General features: G+C 31.2%; 1 long non-coding RNA gene across 1 annotated transcript; it reads right to left on the bottom strand.

The window, feature by feature from the left end:
• Positions 1-11,383: 11,383 nt before the first annotated feature.
• On the bottom strand, positions 11,384-13,127 carry LOC133675673 (uncharacterized). The gene is made up of 2 exons (XR_009835454.1): positions 12,558-13,127; positions 11,384-11,748 (listed from the first exon to the last, which is right to left on the bottom strand). It is a non-coding gene; the product is annotated as an uncharacterized LOC133675673 (long non-coding RNA).
• Positions 13,128-13,397: the final 270 nt, after the last annotated feature.

Raw genomic sequence — 13,397 nt, 5'->3', positions numbered from 1 at the left:
CATGCATTTAAACATCTTGGTTTTCATATCAAGATCATGTTCTTGCTCTCTTTCTTTATATTTTTGTAATGCTTAAGTTTTGCTTTTATTAATCTCTTGTTTATACCTTTCATTTCCTTACTATACTTATATAATCATGTTCTCCTCTTGTTTATTTATGTTTCTCTTCTTTATTATGTTTAGCTAAGTTTATTACGTTAAGGTGAAAAGGTTTCACTAATAGTGTTATGATAAGTATAATATAAACTCAATATGGACTTCAATGATTATATCCTAAACAACTTGCTATTAACATGTCATATCATTTTTATCTTATTAATTCTTAATACCTTGCTTGTTAAATGGTTAGTCTAAATTTATGTTGTATAACACTAGGTACAACAAATGCATGGCACTTTCATAGTCAACCGTATGGTATAACCTACACCTGTGTTATGAAAGGAACTTGATTTGTTGTCAATATAAGTTAGCATTATGAATTCCTGAGAATATTTAAAAGTTTGATGTTACTTAAATAAGATATTAATATGATCATGTTAATAATTTATAATAAGCTATTAATGACAAATCACCTGATTGGAACCTTCTTTGTGTGTGGTTTCCAATTGAGTAATAAAAAGAGTTTATATTATACTTATTTGAAATACCATTAGTGGATCCTCTAATCTTGACAACTGTTTTTATCATTATTTAATCTTCACATTAATCTTACATCTCAAAGTCCTATTTAACTCACCATCACCATCACCATCACCATCATCATCATCATCATCATGATTATTATTTATAATTTATATAGTTAACCTCCCTTTGGTTTGACCCTGGTCTTGCCGGGTTATTTATTTTTTCGACACTCCTACACTTAGGAGAAGATATCAATAAGTTTTTGGCGCCGTTACTAGGGAGGTAAATTCTTGTATAAATTATAATAATTATTTTATTTTCTCTTTTAACTTTTCTTTTATCCAACTTTTTTTATATTTTTCTCCTTTTTTTCTTCCTATACGTGCATGAGAGTTTGGTCACGTACATTAAGTGGTAGACTTTGTAGTGATCCTCATCATTTTCAGAAAATATGGTCGAAGAAGATAATTAGTCGCTTCATAATGAGAATAATGAGAATAATTGAGTTAGAACACTTAGAGACCACATGAATCCTACAAGAACAAGTACAACATCATGTATAGTTTTCCCTTCTAATGCATCTCACTTTAATTTTAAGCCAGGCATTATTCAACTTTTACCTTTTTTTCATGGCTTAGATCTAGAAAATTCATTGCATTTGAGAGAATTTGAAGAAGTTTGTAACACTTATAATGACTTAAATTGTAGCATGAACACCATCAGATTAAAGCTTTTTCCTTTTTCTTTAAAAGATAAAGCTAAAACATGGCTACAAAATCTTAGGTTAGGATCCATTCATGCTTGGGATGAAATGCAACAATAATTTTTAAAGAAGTTTTTTCTGTCTCACAGAACAAACTCTTTCAAAAGACAAATCACCACTTTCACTCAAAAACCAGGAGAAATATTTTACCAATGTTGGGATAGGTATCGAGACTTGCTTAATACTTACCCTCATCATGGTTTTGAAACATGGAGATTGATTTCATATTTTTATGAAGGGTTAACATCTAAAGATAGACAAATAGTGGAATTGATGTGCAATGGAACTTTTGAAGATAAAGACTTGCATTTGAGAGAATTTCAAGAAGTTTGTAACACTTATAATGACTTAAATTGTAGCATGAACACCATCAAATTAAAGCTTTTTCCTTTTTCTTTAAAAGATAATGCTAAAACATGGCGATAAAATCTTAGGTTAGGATCCATTCATGCTTGGGATGAAATGCAACAATAATTTTTAAAGAAGTTTTTTCTGTCTTACAGAACAAACTCTTTCAAAAGACAAATCACCACTTTCACTTAAAAACCAGGAGAAATATTTTACCAATGTTGGGATAGGTATCGAGACTTGCTTAATACTTGCCCTCATCATAGTTTTGAAACATGGAGATTGGTTTCATATTTTTATGAAGGGTTAACATCTAAAGATAGACAAATAATGGAATTGATGTGCAATGGAAGTTTTAAAGATAAAGACTTGCATTTGAGAGAATTTAAAGAAGTTTGTAACACTTATAATGACTCAAATTGTAGCATGAACACCATCAGATTAAAGCTTTTTCCTTTTTCTTTAAAAGATAATGCTAAAACATGGCTACAAAATCTTAGGTTAAGATCCATTCATTCTTGGGATGAAATGCAACAATAATTTTTAAAGAAGTTTTTTTGTCTTACAGAACAAATTCTTTTAAAAGACAAATCACCACTTTCACTCAAAAACCAGGAGAAATATTTTACCAATATTGGGATAGGTATCGAGACTTGCTTAATACTTGCCCTCATCATGGTTTTGAAACATGGAGATTGGTTTCATATTTTTATGAAGGGTTAACACCTAAAGATAGACAAATAGTGGAATTGATGTGTAATAGAACTTTTAAAGATAAAGACCCTAATGAAGCAATGGAGTACCTAGACTTGCTAGCTGAAAATACTCAAAATTGGGACACTACAAGCACTTATGAGGTACCAAGTAAAACGCAACCTCATACATCTAGTGGAGGAATGTACAACCTTAGGGAAGATCATGACCTCCAAGCCAAATTTGCATCTTTAGCTAGAAAAGTCGAGGCACTTGAATTTAAAAAAAGTGGTCAATTAAAATATGTTCAAGACATTGTATGTCAAATCTGTGAAACCAATGAACACTCAACCAATGATTGTCTAACTTTGCCTTCTTTCAAGGAATGCCTCCGTGAACAAGCCCATGCTTTAAACAGTTTCCAAAGGCCCAATCATAACCCATACTTGCAAACATACAACCCTGGTTGGAGAAATCACCCAAATTTCAGTTGGAAGAGTGAGAACAATAATGCACAAACTTCACAACCATCGTTTCAAGCACACTATAATTTTCAAAATTCTCATGGATTTGTACCTTCTTATGTTCCCCCTCCTAGAAGAAATCTTGAGGAAACATTGCATGCATTCATTGAAAAGCAAGAGACAATCAACAATCAACTTGCTCAAAGCATGATAGATTTTAAAGATACTCTTGGAAAGTTCACATCTGCTCTCAGTTTTAAGGATAAAGGTAAGTTTCCATCTCAACCACAGCAAAATCCCAAAAGGCAATACAATTCAAGTGCAAGTAGCTCCGGAAGCCAAAACATGGATCAATTCCAATAAGTTATTACTCTCTATAGTGGTAAGGTTATTGAAAAACCCATTCTTGAACATTGTGAGAAAGATGATGAGTCAATCTCTGAGGGTAAGGAATGGGTTAAACCTGAACATTGCAAAGAAAAGACTAATTCCCCACTAGTACTTTCATTTCCTCATGCCATGACCAAATAAAGGGAAGTTAATCACAATTCTAAAATCTTTGAAACTTTCAAACAGGAAGAAATCGAGGATGAAAAAGGCACCGAAAATGTTGTTGCAAATCATTTCTTAAAATTGACAATAGATTCGACATCTGACATCACACCAATTGAGGATTACTTTCCTGATGAATCTTTACTTTCTCTTAGTTCAATACCTTGGTCCGCTAATATTGAGAATTTTCTTGCTTCAGGATTTTTGCCAGCTCATTTGGATACCCAAGACAAAAGAAACTTTTTGAGTGACGTGTAGAACTTTTATTGGGATGACCCTTACTTATTCAAATATTGTCCTAATCAAATATATCAAAGATGCATTCTTGACAATGAGGTGAGTAGTGTCATGATATTTTGTCATTCCGAGGCACGTGGGGGTCATTTCTCATCAAGAAAGACAACTGCAAAAATCTTACAAAGTGGATTTTACCGGTCCACCATGTTCAAAGACTCACATGCATTCTGCAAAACCTGTGAAAATTGTCAAAAGGTGGGATTTATTTCAAAACATAGAGAGTCTTCAGATAATCTTCTATTGACTCTTAAGTCTCATCATAGTGGAGATGTGCATCGTGCAATTCATGATTTATGGCCCCATTTTTATAAAGAACATGCTCATAATAGTCTTGGGAATTTGACTAAAAAAGACTCTGTTTGTCAGTTTTTTAGAAAATTAGATGGGAAGCTTATCCTCGACCCATAGAGGGCGTTTAAGCCGTTCTTAGACTTAAAACCAAGGGAAGATGTGAGCCACAATCACAACTACTTGTACATACACATGTTTTTTTAAAAAAAATAGAGAGAGAGAGAGACTTCAGCTGGCCTACATATAGGTGGTATGATTGCATTTTTTAAATTTGTGTTCTATAACACTTGGTACAACAAATGCTTGACATTTTCATAGCCAATCGTATGGTATACCCTACACCTGTGCTATGAAAGGAACTTGATTTGTTGGTAACATAAGTTAGCACCATGAATTCCTAATAATATTTAAAAGTTTGGTGTTACTTAAATAAGATAATTAATATGATCATGTTAATAATTTATAATGAGCTATTAATGACAAATCATTCGATTGGAACCTCCTTTGTATGTGATTTTCAGTTGAGTAATAAAAAGAGTTTATATTATACTTATTTGAAATACCATGAGTGGATCCTCTAATCTTGACAACTGTTTTTATCATTATTTAATCTTCACATTAATCTTACATCTCAAAGTCCTATTTAACTCATCATCACCACCACCACCATCATCATGGTTATTATTATTATTTATAATTTATATAGTTAACCTCCCTTTGATTCAATCTCGGTCTTGCCGGGTTATTTATTACTTCGACACTCTTACACTTGGGAGAAGACATCAATTTTTTGGTCTGGGCACATTAGAAATCGACAACAAAACTGTGTCACTGCAAATTCAGAAATCTGCAGCCCACTATGCCGCTGTCGATTCAGACATCGGCAACCAAAACTTTTCCGCTGTCGATTCAGAAATTGGCAGCAAAACTGCGTTGCTGCCAATTCAAAATCTGCAGCCGACTGTGCCTAAAGCTTTGGGAGTGTGTCAATAGCTAGATTTTTAGGAGGCAGTCAAGTTTTGGGGGTCATCCCCAAAGCTTTAGCAAAAAGGGACATTATTGGAAAAATAATTGCAAAGGAACTACAGGTCTCCACAATGTCTGACGCCTTCATTGCCTTTCCAGGTGGTCTGGGCACATTGGAAGAGATTTTTCATATTTCCTCTTGGGCCTAACTGCACATTTATCATAAACCCATAGGTTTGTTAAATGTTAATGGTTTTTATAATAATTTTTTTTCTTTTCTTGATCAAGCTGTGGAACAGAAATTTCTAACATCTCCGGCATGACAAATCATAATCTCTGCTACTACTGCTGAGCAATTGATTGACCAACTACAATCTTTCATCCATGTACTTGATCCCTCCATGAGTCGCATAAATTGGTCAACTATGGAAAGCCGTAAAAAGCTTAGATTGGATTTGAGCCTTCGTTTGTGAAACCTTGTGTCCTTTGGTTTTATTAATAGCATTTTATTTTGTTTTGTTATTTCTTATATTTGTTTAAGTGTGTTTTAGGTGATGTCTTCTATACTCTATCTTTCTACCTTAGGACATTGAGGACAATGTCTCGTTTTGGTTGGGGGGAGAGGGTAGTAGTTGACATAAATAAAAAACTAACTTACTAACTGTTTTTGCTATTATAAAAACCATTTGACAAAACTGTTATTAGGATGGTAGAGTAAGGAGGAATTTTATTGACTCTTGAGATGCATCTTAGTAAATATTCTTATCAAGGTCTAATAAGATGGTAGAGTAAGGAGGAATTTTATTGACTCTTGAAATGCATCTTAGTAAATATTCTTATCAAGGTCAAAGTGGATGACCGGGATGAACAAATGATTAGATACGGCTAATGGCACCCTAATTGGATGACCAGGAAAAGTAAATGACTAGCTTTAGCCAATAGCATCGCAAGTGGATGACTAGGATGAATAAACGATTAGCTTTGGCTAATAGCATCCTAAGAGGATAGTCGAATTTGAGAGTTATGAGTTAGTTTTAAGAACTGATGCATTCATGTATACTATGCTTTGTATATACTAAGTATATGAAAGAACTACGATTGAATGCTTTGAACAAAGAATAATATTAGTTCGGCTAACGGTATTCGAGATGAATGATCAAGTTTGAGTATTGTAATTAGCCTCGGTAATTAACGAATTATTAACGGTGGTATTTACATAAGTAAAGTGAAATGAAAGAATTACGCTCTTTTGGTCCATGAATAAAATGTAGCGTTAATATTGCTTTATTATGCTTTCTAAAATTGCCTATAATGCTTGAAATTACCTTGTGTTGTAACAGGTTCATCATACCAACATGTGCGTAAGGAAATTCGTTTTGCGGCTCACACATTTTGAAAAGAACTATACATTCGCATGTTATGGGTGATATAAGTTCTGCATGAACGAACATGTTAATCACTCAATTAGTCGTCTGACCCCTTTTGTAAAGACTAGAATGAAAAATTAAAATGGAATACGAATGTTAATGTACGAACAAATTGATATGATGTGTATGAATATACATATGAGGTATTCATCTAATGAGGATGTCATGTTATGAAATTACATGAGGTCAGGATAACAAAAGTACTAGTTGTGTAACTTGTTGTTCGACACTCTTGTATGAACTCATGATGATAACGGGATTAGAACAAGAATGTGAATTTATGAGTATGTCGATATGATGTATTGCAAACCTATAAGTATGGAAATATAATATTATGGGCACGTGTATTGAGAATTCGTTCTATAGGAATGTCGACAATATAATATAATGTTCTCCTGCATAGATTGTGCCTTGTTAATGAATAGAATGCAATGATAAATCTGAAGAATGATATGGTGAAAAACATGCAGAAACCGAATGATTTAAAAAAAAAATCCAGCGATTTTGGCCTTGAAAAAGTCGGGTCGCTACAGCTTACCTTAAGTAGAATGCTTTACAATGATAGTATCTTTCCTCTAGGATAACCAATCCCTTACTATAGATCTATGTTCTCTGTTGGCCAATTAGAATTTTCTTGTGACCATAATACTAGGTGGTGACTTCTCTTTTTATTTTTACCCCATTTTCTAAACATAAAACAAGCTTTTTTTTAAGGCTTTCCATGCTGTCCATTGCAACAAGAATGATGAATCCTCTTTTGATCACTCAAATACCTTCATATAACTCATGTTATATTCAATGTCCGCTGATTTGTTACATTTGATTAGGATAATATATAATCATGATTATAGAACAACATTTCCTCTATAAGATAACTTAGTGATCTTAAATTTGAGGATCACTTATATAACTTTCACGTGAGCCTTTTCATAGACACATGTGATCTCTCCGTACGAAATTCTTATGCAGATTAGTTTAATATACATGTCATCTAACAAGACATTAGTTCTAGGTATCCCTAATACATCAGATTATGAGAACACATACTTCCTTTCATAAAGAAAAAAATATAATATGTAATAGTCTCAACAACTCAAATTAATTTTTAGTCTTTATGGTGCATTGCCTAGGAACATTTAGGAGCATTGCTTTAATACAATATGAATCTCATAATTATAACAACTTTATAATTTTCTTTACAAAATATTTTTGTCCTAATGACTTTATCTTTACCTTAAATTCATTAATAAAACATTAGCTTTATTAATAAATAATAAATGACCATTAAAGATAAAAAAAAAAAAAACCTTTATTAATTATAAATATATTTTGCATGAACAAATCAGTGCCACATATAACCAACTACAATTGACAATAAGACATATACACTATAATATTGTTCATTTCACATTACTTCTAATAAAAGTCGGTTCTCCACATATTAGTCTATTAGTAGAGGTTTTTTTTCTCACTAGGTGGTCACTCTATTTCAAGATTTCTAGAATTGAGGCAAGTTAAATCAAAATGCATGATGGAACAGTGAGGACACTTAGATACGTTCCTGTTTTTGATAAGAAAGGGCTACAAGTTGTCTACTAAAAGTGGAGTTCTGAGATCGAGAAAATGCACATGCACTCGTCTATTATATATATTGATTGTAGTTGTACTTTTCTCGTCTATTCAAATGTAATCGAGTTATGGCATATGAGATTATGGTATATAATTGATAAAAGAATGAGTATATTTAAGTAAAAATAATTGTTATGGTCAAAATATATTTCAGTTAGATTTTTGTGAGCGTTATGTTGTGTAAAAAGAAACAGATTAGCTTCAGTGGCGAGCTTCACAAAATCATGGAATTTTAATTATATTCATTCTACCCTATGAGGAGCCTTTTAAATTCCTTCCAAAGTATAAGGACGGACAACCGAACTTAAATATTAGAAGCAAGTAACTTTTTTTTTAGTAACTTATATAAAAATAAATAAAAAATATTTCAACATGGGCTTATATTGTGTTTTTTAAAAGAAAGTTACTGATCAAATAGAATAGGCAACAAATGGATGATACACCAAACAAGATGATTATAAATTAGAGAAGGAAAAATCATAATCTACGACGCCCTGCCTACGAGGGTGAGAAGCTGTGAAAAGGTCAAAGTTAGCGAGTTTAAAAGTGTGGTTGTGGTTATTTTTTAAAGTATTTTTCATTAAAAAATGTATTAAAATAATATTTTTTTATTTTTTTAAAAATTATTTTTTATTTCAACACATTAAAATGATCTAAAAATATAAAAAAAATATTAATTTGAAGTAAATAAAAAAATGAAAAAAATTAATTTTTTTTTAAAATATTTTTGAAACATAAAAATAAATATTTTTTTAAAACATTTTTTAAAAAACATTCTCAACCCTTTGTGAATCATTTCAAGAGTATTCAAGAAAACTGTGGGAAGGAATCATTATGACAGAAGCACCTGGAACAAAGTTTTCGTTAGTGGGTTGACAGAATTGGGTAATGCATCGTATCTGTTATGGAGCAGGAACTAGGAACCCACTTGGACCATGAAATGAAAGGGGCATGAGAATTCTTTTATACCAGTCAAACCGAGTAACTAAAAATGGAATTGACAGTAAGAAGGGACTTGATTGTATAAAAAAAAATCTACTTTCAGATTTTTAGACCAATATATCAGAATAAGCAACAAAACTGCAGAATATCCTCAGCTTGCTTAAGCTTCCAGGATTCTTTCCTTTCTTTTGAGTTGATGGTTATGCTCCCGTTAGCATGATTTTTACTTTGGTTGGTCCACCTTGTAGATCATAGAATCATTAGTATTCTAGAATTGATTTCCATTCTAGTTTTGTACAAGGAATTTGATACCAGATTCCAAAAGTACACATCAATTTAGCAGATTCTCTACCAACTTGGTACTCCATGACTGAATTTTTCCTTTGCTTTCATGCAGCAATGACGTCTCCCCACTTGGAAACTTTTTTCAAATATACCTTTTTCTCCCTTTACCAAGGAAAGGAACAAGCAACAACTTTTTCGACTACGGGCTCAAGAAAGAAAAAAAAGATGCATAATTTAATGCTTATTTCGTTTTCATATTTTAAAGTATTTTTAAATAAAAAATACATCTAAATAAAAAAATTTTAAATTTTAATTTTTTTATATTAACACATCAAAACAATAAAAAATTAATTTTAAATAAAAAATCAAAATTTTTAAAAAAGCATTATTAACCACATTCTCAATCATTTCCTTAGTATCAAAACCATAGTTTTTAAACCCGGTCCGGTCCAAGGCCCGGGTTCCGGGTTTTGACCGGGTCACCAGGTTTTGACCGGATCAATGTTTTTTTTTTAAATCAAAACGATGTTTTAGTAAAAAAAAATAAAAGTTAACGAGTTGAAACTAGTTTTTGACCGGGTATTGTCGGGTCACCGGGTCAGCCGGGTTTTGCCTTTCCCTTTTTTTTCTTAAACTCAATCCCGTTCCAGCCCCGGGTCGGCTGGGTTCTGTATCAACCCGTCAAGTCAGATTTTAAAACTATGATCAAAACTAACTCGACAAGTTGACATGTGATCTAGAACCTGACTCATGACAAGTTTGATATTAAATGACTTGAAAAATTAATCTAGTTAAACTCAAGTGAGGCTTAAAAAAAAAATATTGTAATTCAACATGTTTGCAATAATTTGTCCAAAACAATGGTTTTAAACAAAAATAATTATAAAAAAAAAACTCAAGTTAATCCATTAACTAACATGTTGATCCACCAACCTATAAAACAAGTCTTAAGATGATCATGGATATGCCCGAGTCTTATAACCATGCATAATTAGTACCTAAATAATTTTTAGAGGTGAACAAATTAATCAAATTACTCAAAATATTTATAAAAATTATCCTAAAACAATTAATAGAACCAAATGGTTTTTCAAATTTGTTGAATAAATTCAGTTGGAGGATTAAAATAATGATTTGATTCAATTTCAAATTATAAAAACCAAATTTTAAGACCCAACCAAACCAAACCAAACTAAACCAAACCTAACCAAACTTAAAAAAATTATTTTAAACTAGAAACTCATTCAATCAAGCCCTTTCAAAAATAGCCCAATTAAAGATCCATTAATTCAAATAGGACTTAATCAATTTTAATGAATATAAAACCAAACTGAACCAATCAATTTAGTTCTTTTGTTCAGCTCGATTCAAAATTACCAAAATGAAAAATAGTTTAGTTGGTTTTTTGGTCGAAACCAAATCATTTAATCCGATACTCAGGACTAGTAACTCCCATTACTTCTTCCATCAGATGCCATTTCTACAATCAGAAAACCTAAGCAAAACACGCTATCTATTTTCGGGACTAAATCTAGCCAGCTTTCAATTCTCCAATCAATGGTGATGGGCGATTGTGCCTAAGAAAAGAGTTGAGATATGAACATTTTCCACATCTATACAAAAGACATGAACTGCTGACATAGCCATAGATCAGGATGCTTTACCTTTCAGTCTGTGATTAGTGATTTCAATATTAAGATAATAGTTTTCCAGATTTTTTTATTTTTAAAATTAAAATATCGAAACCTTAAAAAAAACATATAAAAAATATTAATTTGATATTTTTTTAGCCAATAAACAGTTTAAAAAACACAAAATAGATTAAATTAATTTAGCTTACGGCTTGATTATCCAAATAGTTTTTCTGTCTTTTGACATGGATTTACAAATGATTATATTTCAAAATTTAATTATGTAGAATTTAAAATAATTTATTTTTTATTCATAAAAACTTGTTTTTTATTTATTTTACGTACAAAAATTTATTTCATAATAATTTTAATTAAACATAAAAATATTTTTTTGACCTTTATTTTTTAAACCATAAACACAATACCCAACACACGCTGAACGGAGACTCCATATCAACTAACCAAACATACTACAGGAAAAAGAGCACCAAAAAATTTATTGACAGAATTGCTTTCCTGCGAAGTAATAAAAAACACCCGTGGGACCACAAGTCACCAAAAAAAACCCAGTGCTTTACAGAAAATAAGTCAAAATAGCGAGTACATTCTCTAGAGAAATTTTAATCCACCATTTTTTCTTCTACCATCTATAGGATAACATAAAATGACCACACCTGGCCCCTTGCGCGTGGAAATAGAACTGCCCGAGCACAAACTATTTTGAAAGACACTAGACCTTTACAGAAAGGAACGGAACCCCAAAACTAACAATTTCCAGAAGTAGGGCAAAAATAATGAAAGCCAGAGTAACCATTCGCCTCTGTATTAAGAGCTAACTAATAACAATGAAAAAGAAAAAAGAAAAACCAACATCAATAAAAACATTGAAGATAATTGCTTTAAACATGACATGGCAAAATAAGCTTTAACCAGCTAATTCACTGAGAAAGTCTAGCAGAGATGGATTTAAATTATGTACAATTAACGTTAATCAAGTGAGTGTACAATCATTATTAATTTCTTCTAAGCTATATTAGCTAACTCAAATCAGTTTTGCTAATTTAACAAAATTAAATTCATAGAGCAACTAGACGCTAGTTTTTTTATAACGGCAATGTTTAGTACAACGGAAGTTGTGTTTTTTTTTCAATTTTTATTCAAGGAAAAGTTATAAATATATTTGGTTAAAAATAATTTTTATTTAAATTAAAAGTTTATTATTAAACTGAGTCAAATTTTTTATTTAATCAATTTTTTTAGCTTATAATTTATAATTATACTATAATCTTTTTCACAAAAAAAAAATTGCTTTGATTTATTTTTATCAAATATGTTTTAAATTAAAATATTTTAACTTATTTTTATAAAAACAAATTATGTATAAAAAAAACCCTAAATTATAATTCAGAATAAAAAATCATGCCAAACAAACTCTTAACATCATTTCCTGGAAAACTTGCATTGTTACTGTAAAACAACAAAATCTTCAAAGAAAAAAAAAATATATACATACATCACAAAATTCATTCTTCGTACTATTTTTTTCACCAAGGTAAAAAGGGCAACAGCAAAGTCAACATCAAAATCAAATCAAGTAGCAGTGTATGCAAGATAATTAAATTAACGATGGAAAAGAAAAAAATACCGTCTGCGGGTTAAGGCCGCGACTGGAAAACGATAAGGCTTTGTTGCATTTGCTCTCCCTGTAACTAACCAGCCTCTCACAAATCCAAATTATATATATAAAAATAATTATGATTTTAAGATGCTAGCATACAATACAATTTTCTAAAACAAACTGTTTTGTTTTTGTTTAGAAAGAGAAAAAAAATTAAAAGAAAAAAAAGTGGAGTAAGGGAAGCACTGGATGCAGAGGTTTATCGATCGGTTCGTGTTGTTCGTGTAAAACAAAAAAATCTTCAGGAAAAGATCGATGAACCGCTGCCTCCAGTGTCTTCTCAACCAAACTCAAAAGCAATCTCTTCTTTACATAGATCTGAAGATCAAATTAAAATAAAATCTTCAAATTCAATGAATGTGTATACATAATGATAAATATGTGTTTGTTTTATATAGAAGAAGAGGAAAGAAATTGAAGAATGTCGTGTGAGAGTGTGTGTGAGGAGGGCTTCCCTTGGATTGGATTGGAGAAGGAAAGGAATCTTGAAGGAAGAAAGTTCGCCAATGCCGTACGTTTTATTTCCTCATTGCTTCTTTTGTTTTTACTTTTTCGGCAATTTTATGTTTATTAATCATAAATATCGCGTGTGATTTTAAAGTTACCTTTCTACCCTTATTTTTATAGCAAATCGAAGATTGACACGTGAGGTTAGATGGCACCCTTGTTTACATGACTGGATGTCACTAGACTTGATGATCCATATTACGTGTAATTTTAAAATGCGTCAGTTTTTTAATTATACAAAAATTCATTGTTTATTCTTATACATATTATTTAGGACGGGTTATGCAAAAAAAATAAAAA

The sequence above is a fragment of the Populus nigra genome, chromosome 16 (assembly GCF_951802175.1).
Source record: "Populus nigra chromosome 16, ddPopNigr1.1, whole genome shotgun sequence".
In the NCBI taxonomy this organism is placed as follows: domain Eukaryota; kingdom Viridiplantae; phylum Streptophyta; class Magnoliopsida; order Malpighiales; family Salicaceae; genus Populus; species Populus nigra.
Note: the sequence above shows the minus strand (reverse complement) of the source record. Positions and strands in the feature narration are given on the sequence as shown.